The sequence below is a fragment of the Pinus tabuliformis genome, chromosome 7 (genome assembly GCF_031772625.1).
Source record: "Pinus tabuliformis cultivar Carrire ecotype Pingquan chromosome 7, CPIR1, whole genome shotgun sequence".
NCBI lineage: Eukaryota > Viridiplantae > Streptophyta > Pinopsida > Pinales > Pinaceae > Pinus > Pinus tabuliformis.
Window position 1 is genome coordinate 1,242,276,457 of NC_142293.1, and position 22,087 is coordinate 1,242,298,543.

A 22,087-nucleotide genomic window follows, 5' to 3' on the forward strand; every position below is an offset into this window, starting at 1 on the left:
CAGTGGGAGTCGAACAAACGACCTGTTGATCCGAAGTCGAATGCGCTAATCCACTGCGCTATATCTTCACAATGTTTGGTAATCGGCACCAACGTTGGAAGCATGGGATATTTTAGGCTGTTTCATGGAAATAACACTCTTCTGGGGAGTAGTCTGATACGACTTAGGATAGTTCCTCTGTGCGATTTTTCCCTGTATTTTTACTCACTCCAACGAATATTTACTGAGAAAGGACTTCACGGTTTTGCCTTTTACGCACAGCAAGAGGAAACAAAATCATAAGCTCAACCCAAAATAAAATACGTCCCATTTTAGGGTATGCTGTCCAGAACTCGTTTTATCAGGAGTTGATGATGTTGCTCGTGGACAGGGAGAAAACTTATTTCTTCTAGTTTACAAACTCAGCTGCAGGCATCTCAATAATGAACCAGTCCCTTTCTACACAACTCGAACTCCACAATTCAATTGATAAGAATATCCTGAACAGAACTCGGCCAAAAAGAATAAGAGAACTAGTCCTCTTCCATCCGTGATTGTGAGATTCCTTCTTGTGAAATGGCTCCAAGAAGTACTGATTTTTTTTAGTTAATGCATCTTTTCCAGTGAAGCATTTAATCAAACAGTTTGAGAACAATGTGCTATGGGTGTACTTAATTTAATTTGACTCCAGATGAGAAGCATAGAACCCAGATGACTGGTAATACTCCTGCAACATATCTGGGTATATTAGATGATTTGGTGAAGAACGTCAACTCTACAACAGTGGACATATATTCAGAAATTAATTCCATGTGCACAGTTGTTCCATATGGCCTGATAACCAGAAATACCTCCTCCCTTTCGGCAGCTACAAAACCCACCACAAGCTGGGTTGTCTTATCACCCCTCAAAACTCCAGTTCGAACCCTTATGAAGGTTGGTACGCACAGATTTTGGAGGTTGCTTTGTTCAGCTGGCAATGAGAGCTAACTCATCCTTCATAGCTAGATAACTCGACCTCTTAACTACTAAGAATCGGCCCACAAAAAGGGAGATGACAACACCCTCTTTCCTGGAATGAAACTCGGTCAATGGTACACAGAAACCAAGTCTTCTTTCAGAGACATACGATGAAGCTCTCCGACATCTTTATCTTGGTAGCCCTCTGCAAGATCCTCTGCCACTGCTTCTCTCGCAACAGCTGTAGCTATCTCCACAGTAATATTGCGAATCCTGGATGTTGAGGGGTATATAATTCCCTTTTGCACTTCTTCTTCTGTCATGCATTCAGCTAGGCATTCTGCTGCAACCTGAAGCATGCCATCTGAAATGAGATGAGCACCAGATACAAGGGTACCCAGCCCAATCCCTGGGAAAAGGTACATATTGTTGCCTTGGTTGGAATGCCCAATTTGACCATTTCCAAGATCCACATCAAGAAATGGACTTCCACTTGCAAAAACTATATGGTGTCCCACAGTGTTGAAAGCTTGCTCGGTAGTGCATTCATCATTGCTAGTTGGATATGACATTGCGAAAACAAATGGCCTTACACAAGTTGATTCTTTAAGGGCTTCCAAAACCTCTTTTGTAAATAAACCTCCGACCGCAGTTAATCCAATCAACACATCTGGCCTAATTTTTTTTACCACTTCAGTGAGCTTGGAACCTTCAGCTAAACCTTGAAAACCTAGTTCTTCAACTTTTCTGGCAAATGGTGCAACATCAGGGTCAATGTCATTCCGTGCTTCTGTAACCAAACCCATTGCATCCAGTACCCATAACTGGTACCTTGCATTTTCAAAGGCAGATTCTGTACCACCTAAAAGTCTTGCCATTGCTTTTCTGGCAGCATTTAAGACTCCTATTCCTGCACTCCCTGCACCAGAAACAATAATCTTTTGCTTTGCAAAGTCTGATATTGGTCGGCCTTGTGCTCTTACCGCACCTAGGAGACCTGCAATAGCAACTCTTGCAGTTCCCTGAACATCATCATTAAACATTCTGTATTGATTTCGATACCGTTGTAGCAGTTTGAAAGCCCTCTTGCTTTGGAAGTCCTCAAATTGCACTATGACTTTTGGCCACCGTGCAAAAACTGTTTCCATGAATTCATCAATAACTGATACATATTCTTCTCCATCAAGTCTACGGATTGGCAATCCTAGATATAAAGGATCTCCAAGGAGCTTCTCATTATTTGTTCCACAATCAATCATCACAGGAAGCACCCTTCGAGGATTTATGCCTGCAACAGAAATGTACAAGTCTAACTTTCCAATGGCAAAACCAATACCCTCTACTCCAAGATCTCCAAGACCCAGTATTCTACTTCCATCCGTAACCGCAATCATGTCAACCTGTTCTGCAGGCCAGTTATATACCATTGACATCATTTCCCCCTTATCAGCACTGCGAAAATGCATTCCTCTCGGCCGTCTATACAAACCACTGTAGTTTTGACAGACGATACCAACAGTAGGTGTGTATATTATTTGCGCATACTCTGCAATATTATCAATTAAAACCTCCCAAAGCACACATTTCTGGGAAGTTTTCTTGTAAGAAATAATTCTTGTTAACAAACTAGGCTTTCAATTCTTGAATGGGACAGCCTTGTAATCAAATTTTCTGTAATCAGCAAGAACTCGGAGCGGCTGTGACGCCGTGGGTAGGTCATCAATTTTCTTTAATCAGGAAGAATTTAAATTTAGACGAGTAACCTGACATCTACCGCTTAACTTGTATGTATTATTTAATTTCAGCGCGGAGTGTCTGTAATTACAATTACGGTATATCATCTATTTCCTTTTATTAAAACACATGTTTGTAATCTATTTTTATGATTTTTTTAATAAATAAAATATTTTTTTATTATCAATCAAATTCTATTTTTAAAATTTGAAATGAAGTTAGAATAATCTAGAAGCATGAAGCAGAGACTTATCAAAACTTTATTCAAATGTTATGTCCCAAACCAACTAACACTCAAAAAAAATATATTTATTTAACCAACGAACATTCCAGAGTTTAGAAGTCTTAGAATTTATTGTAATCTTACAAAGCTTTACCATAACTATTTACCTTAAATGCCTCGTAAAACTTTTCAATCCCAAAACGGTTCCCCGAGATTTTTTTTCTTGTGGCCGATGCATCTCCTTTTTGCTAATAAAGTTTTTTTTTATAAGAATTTAGCCTTAATTTATGGAGGAGTATGTACCTCTAACTTTCTTTAAAGTTTTAATTTTTAAATTGGACTTTCGTTTATATTCTTTATAGTTTTATTTTTATTTCTAACTAGTATTTACTTTCTTAATCACTCCTTGGGAAAATGCGCTTCATTCCAAAACCACGAACCCATTCATATATTCATGAGACACTAACAATTCGTAAGGCATTGATCTAACGTTGCTTTTAATTTACAGGTAGACTTTATCACGCTGCAGGAGCAATGGTACTTTCTCGCCATTTCTCATCTCACTACGTTGGATTGCTTATCATGAGTGTTTTCAACCAAGAAGAGGAAGTCCGATAATAAATATATTGAAACACGAAGCCTTACGAATGAGTGATTTGGCCGGGTTGTGTATCTGTAGGCGATTAAATCAGTAGTGGATACAACCATAGGTGTTTTCAAAAAAAAAATAGTGAGCTTATTTAACTTTTCTCAAATGTTGAGAAAGCTCATCTCCCCTCTCCGATAACAGGATGCAATTCCCACATGATTTAGAAACTTGATATACTCGCTAACACGCTTATTCTTGTACAAAAAGGGTAGGATGGAGGAGGAGCTGGGCAAAGAAAAAAAATAAAGTCCTTCCCTCAGCTTCCGGAAGTTAAAACAGAGTGACAGAGTTTCAGTAGATAAAATAGAGTGATAGAGTTTCGGTAGATAAACATTACAAATTTAATTCTGTAAAAATATTTGATTTTTACAAAAATCATTTATTAAAAGTCAATAAAAATTTGGACCAAATCTATGAAGACACTAAGTATCACTGACAAGTACTAATGGGACACTTTCAATGAATTTGACCAATTAAGAAAGAAGCTTTATGAATTAATGGATTATGGAATTTATTTTACAATTTCTAATACACATATTGAACTGCTAAAATTAAAGAATCTTAGGGTAGTGATGAAACATACAGTTGAGAAGCACTCATCCTTAAAATGAACTGGTCAATGCACATGTTTTATGACAGCTAAGGACCTTTGAGTGCTTAATATATTTATAACAATTTAATGATTAACAAATCACCAGAAAATAATAACAATAAAATAAAACATACAAATAAGTTTGACTAATGAAACTAGTTCCATCTCATTTCAATAAGTTGTCTTTTCCATCGTATAACACCAAAAACTTAATCTTGACTTGGTCATACACTAATTTTCTTGGTTTAGGCTTTATGAGTGGTTGGATGTGAAGCATGTTAATGCTTTAACAATAATCAAGCCATTCTTTTAAAATTTAATAACGAGTTAAAAGTGCCACATTATAAATCAACATATGGAAATTATGTTTTATGTAGTAATATCTTTGGTTAAATTTAATATTTACATCAATTGTATAGAATTTTTATATATTGGTATGTATTAAAGAGAAGTCAATAATTAAGTATTGATTGCAAAAGGATGTTTTTTTTTTACATGGGTACATGAAAAATTAGGAGTGTGTTTTAAAATATTATTAAATTAATTTGTTTTGAAATTGTTAATAATAATTTGAATTAAATTATAGTTTTCATAAATATAATTATTGATATAAATATATATTATAATTTAGATATCATATTTTCAATAGGTTGCTATGATAATTTGATAATCTATTTAATTATTTATGCATGAGTAAGTGAAGTTGAGTGGTCATTGGTCACAAGGTGTGATCACTTAATAGTATTCTTGGGTTTTCGTTGAAAAAAAAAAGGTTGGGATCTTTCTTTGGAGATGAACTTGAGTGATAGTAGGGATGTCTCTAGCTCTTTCTTGATAAGTGAGGTGTGGTAGGTGTTATAACCAATTTGATTCCTCTCGATAGCTTTTATGTAGCTAAAACAAAATTTTCCACATTTGCAAATAGAAGACAACTTCCTTGGATTGGGAAGTATGTTTTTGTTTGATTGGCATAACTTCCTTATTTAGAGTATTCTTCTTTATGCCCAATTCAATGCTCGATATATTATTGACTACATGTTTAAATTCTTCCATTGTTAGGTCATGTGCCACATCATCTCTAAGTAGTTGAGACACTAACATCATTACTTACTAGGATATTATCTATAATTAAGTAATGCGTTGATGTTTCAAAGAGTTTCTTGGTTGGATGAACTTCTAGGAACTATTCATTGAACACTACATCTTGACGCACAATCACTTGCTTGGTAATTCATCTAATTATTTATTTATTTACATCTGCTAATAAGAATGTTTTAATTTTAGCACTTTTGACATCAAAGTCCTTCATCTTTTTGCTAGCTCGTGAGCTTAAGTTCGCCATTTGAATTTCTTATTCTTACTTGTCCACCTCTTTCGGAATTTTTCTGCCTATGGCCTAAATGCAATGCTACAAATATCATTTTAGGGAACATGCTAACAAGGGTCCAAAATGACACTTTTTGAGATATTGGGGAAAATATTGCAGAATTATCAGAAGGGATAACTTAGAATTTAAGACTTTTGAAAATATCAAACATATGAAAAAAAATAAAAAAAAAATTGGGTTGCAATGTTCCCTAGATATGGTCTTTTAGTTTATAATGATATTCGTGGTATAGATACCTTGGGAAAATTATACCTGCCCACTAGAAAGTTGACAAGAGTTTCAGGAAGGATTCCTAGGAGAGGTGTCACTGTTTTTCCTTTATGTTCCGAGGACTTCGGGACGAAGTCAATTATTAAGAGGGGGTGTATGTAGTGCCCACTCTAGTTTCTTGACCCTAATATGACATTATCTTAGATACTTTATTCTTTGGGGAACTTAGGTTGAGGATCCAAAAACGTGACTCTATTATTAGTAAATGTGATTGTTATGAATGTTCTCTATTAATATTATGATTACAATATAATTAATGGTTATGTGTACTCTCTATTGATATCATGATGGTGATAGTAGTAAAGGATAGACATGTTTTCTATTGATGTTATAATGATAATAGCTTTGATCTATATGTATGGTTCCATTAATGTTATGATGATGCTAGCCATGATGGATGTGTCCCCTATGTTACCTACTTGCATTAGTTCTGGTTCACAATGAACAATGACGTGAATGACTAGGTGATGGCGATAATGTTATTATGACAATGGCTAACACTGAGAAACCTTGTTACTGATGATTATTGAGTATGGCAGGAAACCACCAGAGGCACTCGCATATGACGAGTTAAAGACACCTGGTTTGATGAAAAATTATATTATTTTATCTTTGAATTTCTAAGTCAATTTTGAAACCTGCTATATATGTTTATCTATATTCTGATGATATGTTAGTGGTTGCAGGCACAGATTAGTTGCTTGGCCGAATGACTCACATATGGGTGATGGGGTTGTACAATTGGATGGAACTACATGGGAGGGGTGGGACAGTGTCCCTGATCTCACCCACTAGCACTCCCGCCGTGACTTGGGCTGGAAAGGTTGAAACAACTTCGCCTTGAAGATCACGATGCCATGAGGGCAGGTCCCAAAGTTGGGTTGCTCATGAGGATTTTACCGGGGGGCGCGCATCAAGGCGGATTCCTTGATCCCCGACACCATTAGTCTCACTATAGCAGGCAAGACAAGAGATGACAGTGGTCTATGACGTTGCACTATACTTTCCCCTCGTAGTCACTAGATGCTTGAAGGGCAAGTGGTGTGGCACCCTTGGAAATTCAGAGAAATTTCTTGAAGGGCACGACCAACTTGGCACCCTTGGCATCACAAATAAACTATTAGGTGTGGCACCCTTGGAGCTTCTAGGGAAGTTTTTGAAGGGCACAACCAAACTTGGCACCCTTGGAATCATTAAAAATAAATAATAATAAATAAATATAAGCAAGGAATGAAAACTAGGTAAATTCACATCAAGGGTAAATGATGATTAGAAACCAAGGTAATTAAATAAAAAATAAAACTTGGAATAAGGAGGATCATAGGAAAAAAAAATAGAGTACCTTAAAAACTCTACCCTTCCCATGTTGGAAAATACTAGGTAGATTATGTGGTTTAATTAGGTAAAAGGGGAAAGACAAACATAATTGTAAGGATAAAGATTAATCCTAAACTAATTAAACCTAATTAAGAAAAGAGGAAGGTGAATTAAAATAAGAATAATAAATTAAATTTAGAGAAATGTAGAGAAGCTCCATGTGGCAACAACCAACATAAGAATATACATCTAAGAGATAACCTGAGTTAAATTAGGGAGCAGATTGGGGATAAAATCTTGACTCATTAATTGACTTCAAGTAATGAACACAATTTAAGGAATAAAAAGGGGGGATAAAGAGACAACTAGTAGAAGAAATAGGAATCTTGTGAGATGAGGAAAATATTTGTTTTAAATAAAAAGTTAAGTAAATAATTTTGGGTGACCCTTGATGAGAGAGTGACACATGGGTAGGTGAATAATCAAGCTATTGAATTAAAAAAAAAAAATACAATTATGCATGACATGAAAAGTGTCATCTATGAGGACTCTTATAAAAGAAAGGGCAAGCCATGGGAGAAGGGACTTTTGGGAACCTTATTGTTAGATGGATGAGATGATGTCAGAGCAGTGATTGCGAAGCTATAGTGAGTTTGGTGAGGTAGAGGATTTTAGAGAGGGGACTCTTGAGCCAAGGTGTGCTCTCCTCTACCAGCTAGTGCTTTCCTCCATTGTACAACCCCATTGCAACTCGGGGGTCCACGGGGAATAAGAGTACCCAAGGAGTAGGCTGGGAGGTTAACTGGTGGGTCTTCGCATTCGGATCAAGTACGTCATCATTCACTCGCGGAGGTGACTGGTAACAAGGGAATACCAGTAAGAGCAAAGCAAGCGGAGTCTCGCCTTTTGGTGAACGGTACATATGTATTTCATTACTATTTGATCTTAGTTAAAAGTATGTAAATGTTATGATATGTTTCCTGAAATGAGTGGCAGGAATGTGTTAGATAATGTTGAATAACCTTGAGATTTAATGCGTTTCTTTTCTGGTTGTATTTGCTGTTTAAAAAAAAAAATGTATGTAGTCTGAATGTGGTCCTTACACTCTGATTGTGGTCCTTACAGTGTAGAGCATAATGGGAAAGAAGGGAAAAGCTCTGGTTGCTGAGGACAAAGAGATGACGCCCTTGTACATAGACACCACCTGCAACAGAGATGCCGACATAACTACTTGGGAAGGAATGTACAATCTGCTCGAAGAAGAAAAGCCAAGAGTTATGAAGGTTAAAGCAACAACAGACTCACGCAGGTCGTCCGAGGCATCAATCACTAAACTTGCATGTTCATTCCTTCATTGAATAGTGGTAAGACCAAAGATTCTTCCATACACAGACATGGTCAAGTGGGTACTGGACAGTGCCGACATAATAGACAGACAATTCAAGTCTCGAAGCCAAGACCTCATTGGTTCATTCACTTCATAAGATTTAAGGCTTATGTATCATCTACCAGAGCCGCAGGCAACCTACAACAAATAGTTCATGGAAAAGTTTGCCAAGGAAAACGAAGATTTGGCAGAATGCACCAAGAACTGGTCGGTAAGGGAAGAACCATTGAAAAGGGCAAAGCGTGTTGATCGAGGCCCATCAAGACCGTACAGGAGGCAAAACTAGCAGTTGGGAAGCTTGGATCAGGAAAAGGAAGTAGTTTCTCATAAACCCCTTGAGAAGGAATGTCCCTGAGTGCTCGGTCGCATGTATGCCAGAAAACCACGAGGAAAAGCGCTAAAGGCTAAAAGCGGGACCCATGCTCCAAAACCGGCGGTATTTATCTGTTAGGATATTCCGACACATAGGATATAGTTAAGTTCAACTTGGTCTAGTATAGAGTTAGGTTAGAGTTAGGTAAAGTGTGTTTCTTTACCGTTGTACATTTTGTAACTTACAATCCGACGGTCACGATATGTAGTGATTCGACGGTTCACTCTCACCTCGGTATTACCGACACTTGATCCGTGGCTTGACACCCGATTGGTCCATGAGTTCTATTTAAAGCGCATGGAGGGTCATTGTTCGGGTAATCCGTGCATGAGAGAAGCTTATGTAAATTTTCATTCTTTGATTAATAAATTGCCTGTAGTACCCACGTTGGGACAGGCCGTGGACTGTTTCCCTCCTTGCACTTTGAGGGTTTTAACCACGTCAAAAATACTGGTGTATTGATTTGAGATCTGGTTGTGAGCGGTGTCCTTTTGGTATTCTTTCTGAGGAACTTACCCTGTAAATTCCTACATGGTATCAGAGCTATTTGAGGGCCGCGTCCGTTGGTGATCCAAATCTGAAGCTGGTAGAACTGCATGCGGCTGTCGTTTCCTAGATCTGCTGTTTCTGACTGCTTTCGGGCTGAGAGGATTGCTCTGTTGCGTTCGGAGCATCTGTTCCAGTGAGGAACCCCTTTTGTTTCACGCGAAAAGGTTTCCGGTAGCCCTAGCTGCGTCATTTTTCAGATCGGGAGGTATATAGTGTTTTTTGCAGTTTACTGTTATTTTCTCTCTGCTTATTTCGGTCTCAGTTTATTTAGCCTTTTTTTTTAACCGGATCTATACCTTTCATTTCTACGTATGCTCTTTGCCCTGCGACTCTGTGCGATCTGGGCAAATCAGAAACAGAAAGGAAGGATTTTTCTCATGCGTATGCTCTTTTCCCTGCACCTTAGTGTGATCTCGGAAAATCAGAAACATTGAGAAAAATATTTAGTATTTCGGCTAAAGCTAACTTTGAGATTTTTTTTAAATTTCTAGTTTTTTGGCTAAAGCTAACTTCGAGCCGCAAGGTTCGATTTTCTTTGCCTATTCGTGTTGGGTTTTGTGTTTTGTGTTTTGTAGGGAAAAAGAGCTTTCTCAAGGCAAGCACGCAAACCAAGGCCCCCCTCTCTCTCTCTCTCTCTCAAATTTTTTGTATAGATCAATTGGTTCAAAGCTATTTTAAGAGAGTAGAGGTCTTGGGTTCAAGTCTCCATTTTGTGGGGGCGGATTTTTTTCATTCCCGCACATTCGCGCACTTTGCCGGCAACGTCAACAATTTTTTTTTCAAAAAGCCATAACTTCTTCATCCGGAAGCCTTTTTCAGAGCCGTTTTTTTTAAAACCGCCTATTTTTTCGAGATCTATCCATTGGAACACTTACTTTCAGCATCGTCAGCTTCAGTTTTTTTAAAAAATGGAAAGTCCATGCCAAGTCATTCTTGACAGCACTAACTACTTCCAATGGGTAGCTTACATCGAAGATTTACTTAGAAGTAAAGGTCTCTTCAGAATAGCCACAGACCAAGAGAAGAAACCAAAAGATGAAGACAAGGCGGCAAAATGGGAAAATAGACAAGATCAAGCACGTGGTTTGATAGGGATGTCTATTTCTCCTGATCTTAGATTCCACATTGCAGAACTTGAGACTCCTCATGAAGCATTAGAAAAACTTGCTAAAGTTTTTGGGATTAAAAATGAAATTAGAGCCCATCAACTTGAAAATGAGCTGCTTACTTTGGATCCTAATAATTTTTCTTGCATTGAAGATTTCTTGTCCAAATTCAAGACCCTTAGATATCTCTTGGAAGGTGTTAAAGTTAAGAAAGAAGATGGTAACCTTATTTATTCCATCCTTACTAAGTTGGGACCAGCCTACTCTGTATTTGTTTCCACTTTCCATTCTACAAGGGAAGCTTTCATTTGTCAAGGACAAGACTACAAGGCCCCTTCCTTTGACTCCTTTTGTGATTCCTTAATAAGAGAACAAGAAAAACTCTTACACCTTGGTCTTCTTAATCTTGGAAACTCTTCCACGAAAGCGTTAGCCGCCCAGCAGCAACCAAATTCAAAGAATCCTAAGAAGTCATATCCTCAAAAGAATGGTCCTAAACCATCTCAGCCTCAAAATGAAAGATCATTTCAGCAAAATGATAAGACCAATAAAAACAAATGGAAGAAGACTGATAGACATTATAACTTTTGTAATCGAGACAGCCACTTAGAATCTAAATGCTTTAAGAAGATGGAAGCCTTGGAAGCCGCAATGAAGAAACATAACATCCATGTGGAGCCTACTTCAACTTCAACTTCCGGAATGGCACTTTCTGCATGTCATTGTCAATCATCTCAGTTTGGTTATGCATTAAATGTATCTTCTTCTTCTTCTCATTCTCATGAGTGGCTCATTGATTTTGGAGCCTCTTGTCACATGGCCAAAAACCAAGCCATGTTTTCTTCTTTAAATGATTGTAACACCAAAAATATATATATTGGTGATGATAGATCTCTTAATGTTGTAGGGACTGGAACTGTTCATCTAGACAATGGTCAGTTTAATGATTTATTATGTGTTCCAACCTTATCCTGCAACCTTCTATCAGATAACTCATTCAGGTGAAGGTAAAATTGTTGAATTTTCACCTCATGATGTTGTAATCAAGGATCTAAAAGATCCTAAACAGATTCTAGCTACTGGTCTTGCTGATGATTCCAAAAGGTTGTATAAGTTTCACAACTTTGGGTCATCAAATCTTCCCTCAGTATTTGTTGCTCATAATGATGAAGTGAGCAAACTTTGGCATGAGCGATTTGGTCACTTAAACTATCGCTCCCTTCAGCATCTATGTAAAGAAAATATGGTGACAGGTCTTCCTATGGTATCTTGCAGAGATGGTTTTTGTTCCGGATGTGTACTCGGAAAACATCATCGGGACAGTTTTGACAAACGTGCCTCTTGGCACGCCTCAGCCCCTTTACAGCTTGTGCACAGTGATTTATGTGGTCCTCTTCCTGTTGCTTCATTCTCTGGCTGCAAGTACTTCTTAACTTTCATTGATGATTTCTCCAGACGCACTTGGGTATACTTCTTAAAACTCAAGAGCGAAGTATTTAACACTTTTTTGGCCTTCAAAGCCTTTGTTGAAAAACAATCTGGACATCAAATTCTTAAGCTAAGAACTGATAATGGTGGAGAATATGTTAAAAAAACATTCATCAACTTTTGCACCGAAAATGGAATTCAAATGCAACATACTGTTTCATACACTCCACAACAAAATGGTGTAGCTGAAAGGAAAAATCGCACCTTAAAGGAAATGGCTAATTGTATGCTGCAATCTAAAGGACTCAGTCTTAGTTTTTGGGCCGAAGCAATTAATTGTGCAAATTATATAATCAATCGCACTCCTACTAAGGTTCTAGAGAATATCACTCCAGAAGAAGCTTGGAGTTCCATTAAACCAGATGTAAGTCACTTTCGTGTGTTTGGAAGTGAAGCATGGGCCCATATTCCAGATGAAAAGCATAAAGCTTTAGAACCTAAGAGTGAGAAATGTACTTTTGTTGGATATTCTGAAGATGTAAAAGGTTATAGACTTATTCCATTTAAGTCCAAAAATGTTATCATTAGAAGAGATGTAAAATTTGATGAAAATAAATCGGCCTGCGAGCCTAGTCCGGCGGATGTGCCACCTCTTCCTATCTCTTCTACTTTTGAAAACATTTCTTCTTCAGATGATGAAAGCGAGGATGATAATCCTCCCCCACCTTCTCAGGATCCTCAACTTCCAAGATGGGTCCGTGCTACTCGGGATGCAGCAGGTGATCTTGCCGGTGATCCTACAGATCAGCGACGTACACGTTCTCAGTTTGAAAGAGCCTCTTCTTTACTGGCTCAAGCTCCAGTAAATCATGATCTTGACACTTTTGCAGAAGCTTCAGGCCATCCACATTGGGAAGCAGCTATGAATGAAGAATATCATTCATTGATGACAAATGATACATGGGATCTTGTTCCTCTACCAAAGGGACGCAAACTTGTTAGATGTAAATGGGTTTACAGAACCAAGTATGGACCAGATGGGAAAGTTGATAAACATAAAGCTCGTCTCGTTGCTAAGGGCTTTTCACAGGTTGAAGGCATTGACTACACTGAAACCTTCTCCCCTGTTGCCAAAATGAACTCTATCCGCCTTATTCTTTCCCTTGCTGCCTCTTTAAAATGGGAAGTCCATCAGATGGATGTTAAATCTGCCTTCTTGCATGGGGACTTGCAGGAAGAAATCTATATGGAACAACCCATTGGCTTCATACAAACAGACTCCAGCCTTGTTTTTCGACTTAAGAAATCCCTTTATGGCCTCAAGCAAGCTCCTCGGGCTTGGTATGCCAAAATGGATAGCTTTCTTTTAGAATCTGGCTTTTCTAGGTGTCATTCTGACAATACTGTCTACACCAAGAAAGTGGGCAACTCTCTTATCATCCTTGTTCTTTATGTTGATGATCTTATTCTTATTGGTAGTGATCCCAACCTTATAAACCATGTGAAGTCCAGCCTTAAAAAGAAATTTGAAATGACAGACTTAGGACACTTACACTATTTTCTCGGTCTTCAAGTCTTGCAATCCCAAGAGGGTATTTTCCTTTCCCAGTCCAAGTATGCTTGTGATATTCTTCGTCATTTTCACATGGAAGACTGTAAGCCAGCCCCTTCTCCCTTTCAGTCTGGAGTCAAACTTTCAGTCTCTTGTACTTCTCCTGAAGTTGATGCTACCTTATACCGTCAACTTGTCGGAAAACTCTTGTATTTAACCCATACTCGTCCTGATCTTTCCTTTGCTGTTGGCCTTGTTGCTCGTTTTATGCAAAACCCCCGTGAAAGTCATTGGAAAGCAGCTAAAAGAATACTTCGTTATGTTCGAGGTACAGTACAGTTTGGGATTCATTACAGTGCCAAAGCAGCTCCTCTGTTAGTTGGTTTCACTGATTCTGATTGGGCTGGTGACCCTGATGATCGGAAGTCTACTGCCGGTTATGTCTTCACTCTTGGTTCAGGACCTATTACATGGGCTTGTAAGAAACAGGCTGCCATTTCTCTTTCATCAGCAGAAGCAGAGTATCGTGGTGCCGTGGAAGCTAGTAAGGAAGCCTTGTGGCTTCGTCAGATCCTATCAGAGTTTGGCTTTGAGCAGCAGCATCCAACCACACTTTGGTGTGATAATCAAAGTGCCATTCAGCTATGCAAAGATCCAGTCCAGCATCAGCGCAGCGAACACATTGAACTACACATGCACTTCATCAGAAAGCTCATTCATGACCATGTTCTTGAAGTGCAATATTGTCCAACAGATGATCAGGTTGCAGACATCTTCACAAAGGCTCTCACAGAGGCGAAGTTCACTAAACTTCGATATATGCTTGGAGTTCAGGAAGTTGTCACTAAGGGGGGATAGGCTCTAGTGCCTCCTTCCTTCTCCTATTGTGTCATATTTGTAAATCCTTCAATCCTATCCCAAGTTGTTCTTAAGGGGGGATGTTAGGATATTCCGACACATAGGATATAGTTAAGTTCAACTTGGTCTAGTATAGAGTTAGGTTAGAGTTAGGTAAAGTGTGTTTCTTTACCATTGTACATTTTGTAACTTACAATCTGACGGTCACGATATGTAGTGATCCGACGGTTCACTCTCACCTCGGTATTACCGACACTTGATCCGTGGCTTGACACCCGATTGGTCCATGAGTTCTATTTAAAGCACATGGAGGGTCATTGTTCGGGTAATCCGTGCATGAGAGAAGCTTATGTAAATTTTCATTCTTTGATTAATAAATTTCCTGTAGTACCCACGTTGGGACAGGCCGTGGACTGTTTCCCTCCTTGCACTTTGAGGGTTTTAACCACGTCAAAAATACTGGTGTATTGATTTGAGATCTGGTTGTGAGCGGTGTCCTTTTGGTATTCTTTCTGAGGAACTTACCCTGTAAATTCCTACATTATCAGGTGCACCCTTGGGCAGTAAGCGGATTTAGCTGAAACCTAGCGATTCCATTCAACACCCGACGCGTGGCAGCGGAAGAAGCAGCTACAATGGGAAACAATGTCATTGACTACATCAATGAAAACCTACATAGGGAAAACCTCATTTCAAAGACTGCACCAGGATTTCTCCCAAAGGCACAACAACTGCAGACGAGCTGGAAACAAAAAGCTGAGGAAAGAGCAGAGTCCATCAAGAAGTTAACCAAGTTGAATTGGGATACTTACTGGCAGTACTTGGTTAAACCGCATAGTCAATGCATGACTGTCAAATGCCTTACGAACTCTACCAAGAAGATAGCGCTAACACTTGCCGATTTTGTTTTCGCATGGCAACTAAAATCAGAGGTCGGCCAACCGACACTCCTCCAGCCGATGCTGAATGCTTACGATCTCAGAGAACAGATACATAGATAGTTAATTCTAGATTCAGTTTTAGTTGTAGTTTTGATTTATTTTTTGCCTTAGATGAGGACGGTAATTTAAACCTCCTCCTATATTTTGGTAATAAACTATTTTTGGTATGTAGGAAGTATTATTTTAACCCCTTTCATGCATTTAGAGAAGGGTCCTAAAATTTGTCAAAAACATTTCCTCAGAACATGCGCTTCTGCAACCTCAGAGGAGGTTTTGATGAATGAATGGAACAAGATTTATTGATATCTGTGTTTAATATCTGCTACTGAAATGAACTTTTGTACTCTTAGTAGATGTTGAATTAGGAAGAGATAAATCTATATTGCTGAAGCTCATGAGTAGAACTTGTCATCAATGGTACTTTTATCTCTTAATGATTTCTACTTATGTGTCCAAGTAATATTTTATGCTCAGTTATTTATATATGAAAGCTTGAATGTTTGAGTTATTATTTGGCACTTTTGTACGGTAATGACTATTATGTTTATGCTCAATATATGAATGACTTATTATGTGATATGCTTCTCACAATTGTTTCGGCTAACTTTTTATACAAAACAGTTCATTTTTATCGAATTCTTTTCTTGTAGCGATTGAATGATATTTATTACCAATTGCTGTTAGAAATTATTTTAGATCGCATAAGTAAAAAGTTGAATCCCGGGTTAGTTTTAGACTTAAATATTTCTATTCATTAGAATACAATTGCATGTTTTAAATTAGACTTAGATTAAAATAATTTTACTTAGAAATCTTTAGAAAACAGAAATATCAATTCTTATCAACACACACAAATTGGGAAATTGGTCAGATTATCCCTAGTCCGATCCACCATCCCAAATGGAAAAGGAGCTACTTTCAAGGTCCGGACCGGGTGGGTACCCCCGTTGTTGTAGACCTGATTTTCGGGGCTTCAACATATTTGGCGCTAGAAGGAGGGCCCCTAACTATGAATGGCTAGTAAATCCAAATCTAAATACCATTCTGAGAGTAAATCGCCCTTAACATCTCCCCCAACTTCTCCATCGCATTCCAAATCTTTAAATCCTAAGCGAGAAGTTGAGAAAACAACAACCACTGCCACAAACCCAAACATTTCAGAGAAATCTACTATTGAACCTCCTAAAGTTGAATCTTTGATTCATAAACTTCAAGGATTTTCCATATAACCGCAAAAGTCTGAAATATCTCAAGGTAGTGTGACTTCGCAATACAATCCTTCTCATTCTTTAACCAGATTGCAGAGTGAAAAGTTTGGTATCGAACCAACCGAATTACCTCTACCTAAAAGAAAAAGAGCAAGGAAATCACCTCAAGGGTCTGATAGTGAGACTCTTTCATCATCGACATCCATTCCAACTTCTCCATTGCAAAGTCAACCATCTACCCCTCCAATTCAAATTGTTGTCCATCAAAGTGCTGGAACTTTAACATCCTCATCCCTTCCACAAGCAACTTCGTTTGCGCTTTCCTCTGTTAGTAGATCAACGATGGCCCAAACCCCATGGATAACCCAGGGGTAGTCTTAATGCCTGCACCCTTAGTCAATCACCGGCCCATCCTGAAAAATGGCTGCCTAAGTTTAATCTTGAAGCAGACATGCTGCAGAAGAACACATAAACAAATTTATGTCATCAATAAATTTAAATGGTGTTACTAATGAAGATGTTGTTGTTCAGCTTTTCTCTTACACTTACGAGGAGCAGCCGGATCCTGGTATTTTTCATTACCATCAGGATCCATCACTAGTTGGGACATTTTCCAAGAGAAATTCTTGACTAAGTTTGGCGATGATAGATCTACAACAACACTAATCAATGATCTATCAAATCTAAAGGCTGAATCAAAAGAACCTATCAAAGATTTTAACTCGCGTTTCAACAAGCTTTTGAATAAAATTCCGACCACTTCCAAGCCTAGCGAAGAAGTTCGAAGTGAATGGTACATATCTGCATTACCATCGAACATAACGATCTTCGTTGATAGGGCTGCTAAGATAACATTGGATGAAAACATGAAGGAAGCGATAGCGGTAGAGAAAAGTATCTTAGCTTTAGAAAATAAAAACGCTGTCGATGAAAGAAAATCTAAGAAGGTTAATTTTAGAGATGATCCTAAGAAAAAGCAATCAAAAGACCCATTTGATTTAGAAGGATTACAGAAAGTCTTAAAAACCATGTCTAATGAAATGGTTGACATTAAGAAACAAGTAGCAGAGACTTCTTCAAAACAGCCCTACAAGCCTTATAGAAAAAATCCCTCAACTGATTCAAAGCCTCCCAACGCTGTAACAAATGTAGAATTAGAAGAAGAAGAGGAAGTTTCTAATGAAGAACCTACTGATGAAGATGAAGTTGTAGAAGTACAGGGAATGTGGGACTTCATCCTTCCAGATGAAGAGGATCAAGAGGCATCACCAGTTAGTACCAGAAGTAGAAATCAACTCGATCCTCCACAACCTAGTCCTAAACAGAAGAGCGCAAGCTCGACATCTAAAGATAAAGTCGCAGGTAAGAAATCATCACCAAAAGTGACTCAAACAAGCCCAGCCCAATCCGATCCCTGAACTCCATCTAAAACACTAATTTTTTCTGATGAGATGGAGTATAATATCGTTGAAGAAATGAAGAAGACTAGGGATAACATTACTTTTCATGAATTTAGCAAATTGAAACATCAACAAAAGATACTTTTGAAAGAGTTACATGCAATTCCCGTTGCACCTCTCCCTTCCGTTGTAATCTCGCAAGCTTCTCATGAAATGGGAAGACCTCCAAATAATATGGAAAATAAAGTTGATCCGAATGATATTGCTTTAATTGGAGGTAGGTCAAAACCCCATACTCTCCCATTCCTTCTTACTTACGAAATATTCAATAAAAACTTGCATAATTGGTTGGTAGATTCAGGAGCTTCATCTAATATTCTACCTAAAACAATATGTGCAAAGTTAAACGTCCAACCTCAAAAATCTGCAGTACGCATAGTTCAGCTGGATCGATCATAGGTTGAAGTAATTGGTGAACTAAATCAAGTTACCATAAGGCTGTCTTCTAATCCAAAGGTATGTCAAGTTATTGATATCCTAGTTGCATACATTCCCAAATTTTATGGTTTAATTCTTAGTAGAGATTGGTTTGAAAAGATTCATGGATACTTTGCAACCGATTGCTCACATATGTGGTTCCCTTACAATGGTGAACCGAATCAGATAAAGGTTGAGTGAGAAAGACACAAAAAATACATAGTGACGGAATTGGAAGGAGAAAATGAACCTATAGCATACAAAAACAATATAATTGGCAACTATTCTGTTGACTCTTTCTTAGGAAATTTTAATGCTCATACTTCCCCTTACCTAGAACATTCTGTTCTGTCTCAAGTGGAAATTTTTTCTCAAACATATAGTTCTAAATGTGTTAATTTTATAGATAGTCCTATAAATAAATCTTTATTTTGGAAATTATTTTTTGATGGTTCTAAGTCTAATGATGGAGCAGGAGCAGGATGTGTATTAGTTAGTCCAGAGGGAAACAAAATGATGCTAACATGTAGACTCGAGTTTGATTGCACAAACAACACTGCAGAATACGAAGCTCTAGTCCAAGGACTATACAAGGCAATCAGATTAGATATCAAGTATCTACAAGTCTTCGGAGACTCTGAGATTGTTATTAAACAGGTACGAAATACTATACATTTTGTATCAGGTCATTTAAAACATTATCAATCTTTAGTGCAAGATCTGACTGAACATTTTATAACATTTAATATTTCACCTATTCCCAGACTCCAAAATGCTAGTGTTGACCTCCTGGCTAATGTAGCTTCCAAGCTCATTCCCTCGGAAGACTATAGCCCAGAAAGATTCTCAATCGAATTGATCTTTAGGCCCTCTATCCCTGATAATGTTACAAACTAGAGAATTTTCAATGACGATCCTGATATTGTGAGTTTCCTGACATCGGAAGGATCTTACACTAATCAGATAATTGATGAGGACCAACATGACAAACAATTACAACAAGAAAGCACTAATAATGCTATACCAAAATCTGTAGTCAAGTTGGAAGACCTATATGATTTGAAATACTGATTTAAGAGATCTACCAATTCAAAACTTTAGAGTTCAACTCTAAATTATGAATTAGTAAATCTAGAAACGGATACCAAGCCATAGAACATCAACCTAGGTCTTGGCCTTACCCTATAAGAAAAAATAGCCTATGTTCGGCTCCTGAAACAATACAAAAGTGTCTTTGCCTGGAACTACGATGACCTTGAGACTTATGACACTTCAATCATTCAACATACTATCCCAATGATAGCTGATGAAAAACCTGTCCAACAAAAGTTGAGGAAGATTCATCCTTATCTAGAAAGTCGGATTAAGTCTGAGCTTAATAAATTATTGAAAGCCAAAATTATTTTTCGTGTTCGACATTCTAAATGGGTTTCCAACATGGTTCCCGTCAGAAAGAAAAATGGAGATATTAGAATTTGTATTGACTTTCGAAATCTTAACAAAGCCTGCCAAAAGGATAATTTTCCCCTGCCTCCTATGGAACAAATATTGCAAGCAGTTGCAGGATCAGAATTAATGTCCTTTTTAGATGGTTTCTCTAGCTACAACCAGGTTCTAGTCTATCCCGACGATCAGCTAAAAACCACATTCAGAACCAAATGGGGTACTTATGCATATCAAAAGATGCCTTTTGGTCTGATCAACGCTGGCGCCACATTTTAAAGGGCCATGGATATCACATTTAAGGGATTAATAAACAAATCAGTGGTGATTTACTTGGATGACATAATAGTATATTCTAAAGAACACGGTAATCACCTTAGAGACTTAAAGCAAATCTTCCAACGTTGCCAAAGGTATGGGATTTCACTTAACCCAAAAAATCATTTTTTGCATTAAGTGAAGGAAAACTTCTTGGATTTGTAGTGTCAAAATCTGGAATCCATATTGATCCCGATAGAATTAAAGAAATTTCTGAAATATCCTTGCCACATAATAAGAAAGCCATGCAATCCTTCCTTGGCCAGATTAATTTTGTCAAAAGATTTGTTCTAGACTTCTCAAGGATTGTGTCACCATTACAAGCAATGATAAAAAATAATTCACTTTCCAAATGGGGCCAAGAGGAATATGAAGCATTCAATCTGATCAAGCAAGCGATTATCAATGCCCCATCCTTAGCGACTCCAATTTTTTCTGATCCTTTTATTTTGTATACATTTGCCTCTGATAAGTCATATGTTGCGATACTCACTCAAGCCAATCAAGACAAGGCAAAAGCTCCAATTGCCTTTTTTAGTTCAAATCTGCAAAGGGTTGAATTAAATTATTCTGACGTTGAGAAACAAGCTTATGCTATTTTCAAAGCGATCAAATATTTTAGACCCTTTCTTTATAAAACCCATACAAAGATCATAGTACTGTTTTCAGCGGTAAGAAATCTCTTAGTACAGAAAGACGTGGGTGAAAAGAGAGCAAATTGGGTCACTGCCTTATGGTAATACGACGCTGAGATTAGGTCAGCAAATATTGTAAAAGACCAAGGCTTTTGCAAAATGTTGGCTGGAGCATCACTTATTTATGAAATATTATCTCCAAATCAAGAGGTACAAATGTATGAGGTAAGCCTAAACGATATTGAATCGATATATGCTGATATCATATTTTATCTAAAGAACGGATATGCTCCTTAAAATCTAGATTATACAAAGAAAAGAGCCCTAAGATTGAAGGCTAAGCAATATCAACTCGTAAATGATGTACTTTTTAGGATGAATTATGATTCTGTTCTCCTTCGATGTCTTGAGAAACTTGACGCTGAAAAGGTGTTGCAGGAACTCCATGATGGATCAGCTGTTATAGACATTTTTGTGCCCTGCAACCCCAAGCATGAACTGTCCATAAACCAAGGGCTCCTAAGTCTCTAAAAGTGTTGTTCTAACCCCTAAAGGAACAAGGTCAACAGATTACAGCTTCTCCCAGAAGTTCTCCATGAGAAACTACTCAGAATCGGTCAAAATAGGGTCATTGCAGCTGCTCCACTGGCTAGGTGCGTTGCATCTCACCCAAATACACTATGAGGGTGCGTTGCATTTCAAAAGTCCCTTCTGTGGGGTGCACTGGGCGAGAAATGACAAATGGAAGTGTCATTCCGCAAGGTGGAGAGGCAATGGAAACTTCCAGAATCTTCTCCTGTGACACTTGCTTCACTGAATTCGACCAAGGATGAGTAAGAGGCCCTCAGTCTCCAAGTGGAAGCAAGAACTGTCAAAGAGAAGACACTAATCAAATCACAAGCTGATTCGTCCCCCTTACAGATATCTATATATGGATCCCTCATCCCAGAGATCCAAAGGCTGGAATTTGCATATTGTAAGGAATTGCTGTTGGTTTCTAGAGATAAACATCAGATTGTTGGGTGATCTAAGCTTTGTTTGAGGTGAAGAGGGGCTTCTTTGCTGGGAGGTTGATGCTGGGTCAGAACAACCGGTTGTAACTCCTCCTGGATCTTTTCTTGTTTTATCAATAAAATCTATTTGAGTTTTCCTCCATGCTTTTGTATCATTGATGCTTGTTACATTTGTATGGTCAATTTATATCTGATCCTAGATTGTTTATGATTATAGATCCATGTCTTTGTATAGTGCTATGCTTCTGTGATCTTATAGGTACTTTGTGAAGCTGGGCGTGTAAAGGG

At 38.0% G+C, this 22,087-nt stretch overlaps 1 pseudogene; it reads right to left on the reverse strand.

Annotated features, from left to right (window-relative positions):
- Positions 1-1,067: 1,067 nt before the first annotated feature.
- LOC149251877 (NAD-dependent malic enzyme, mitochondrial pseudogene) overlaps positions 1,068-22,087 on the reverse strand; it is a 99,235-nt pseudogene continuing 78,215 nt past the window's right edge.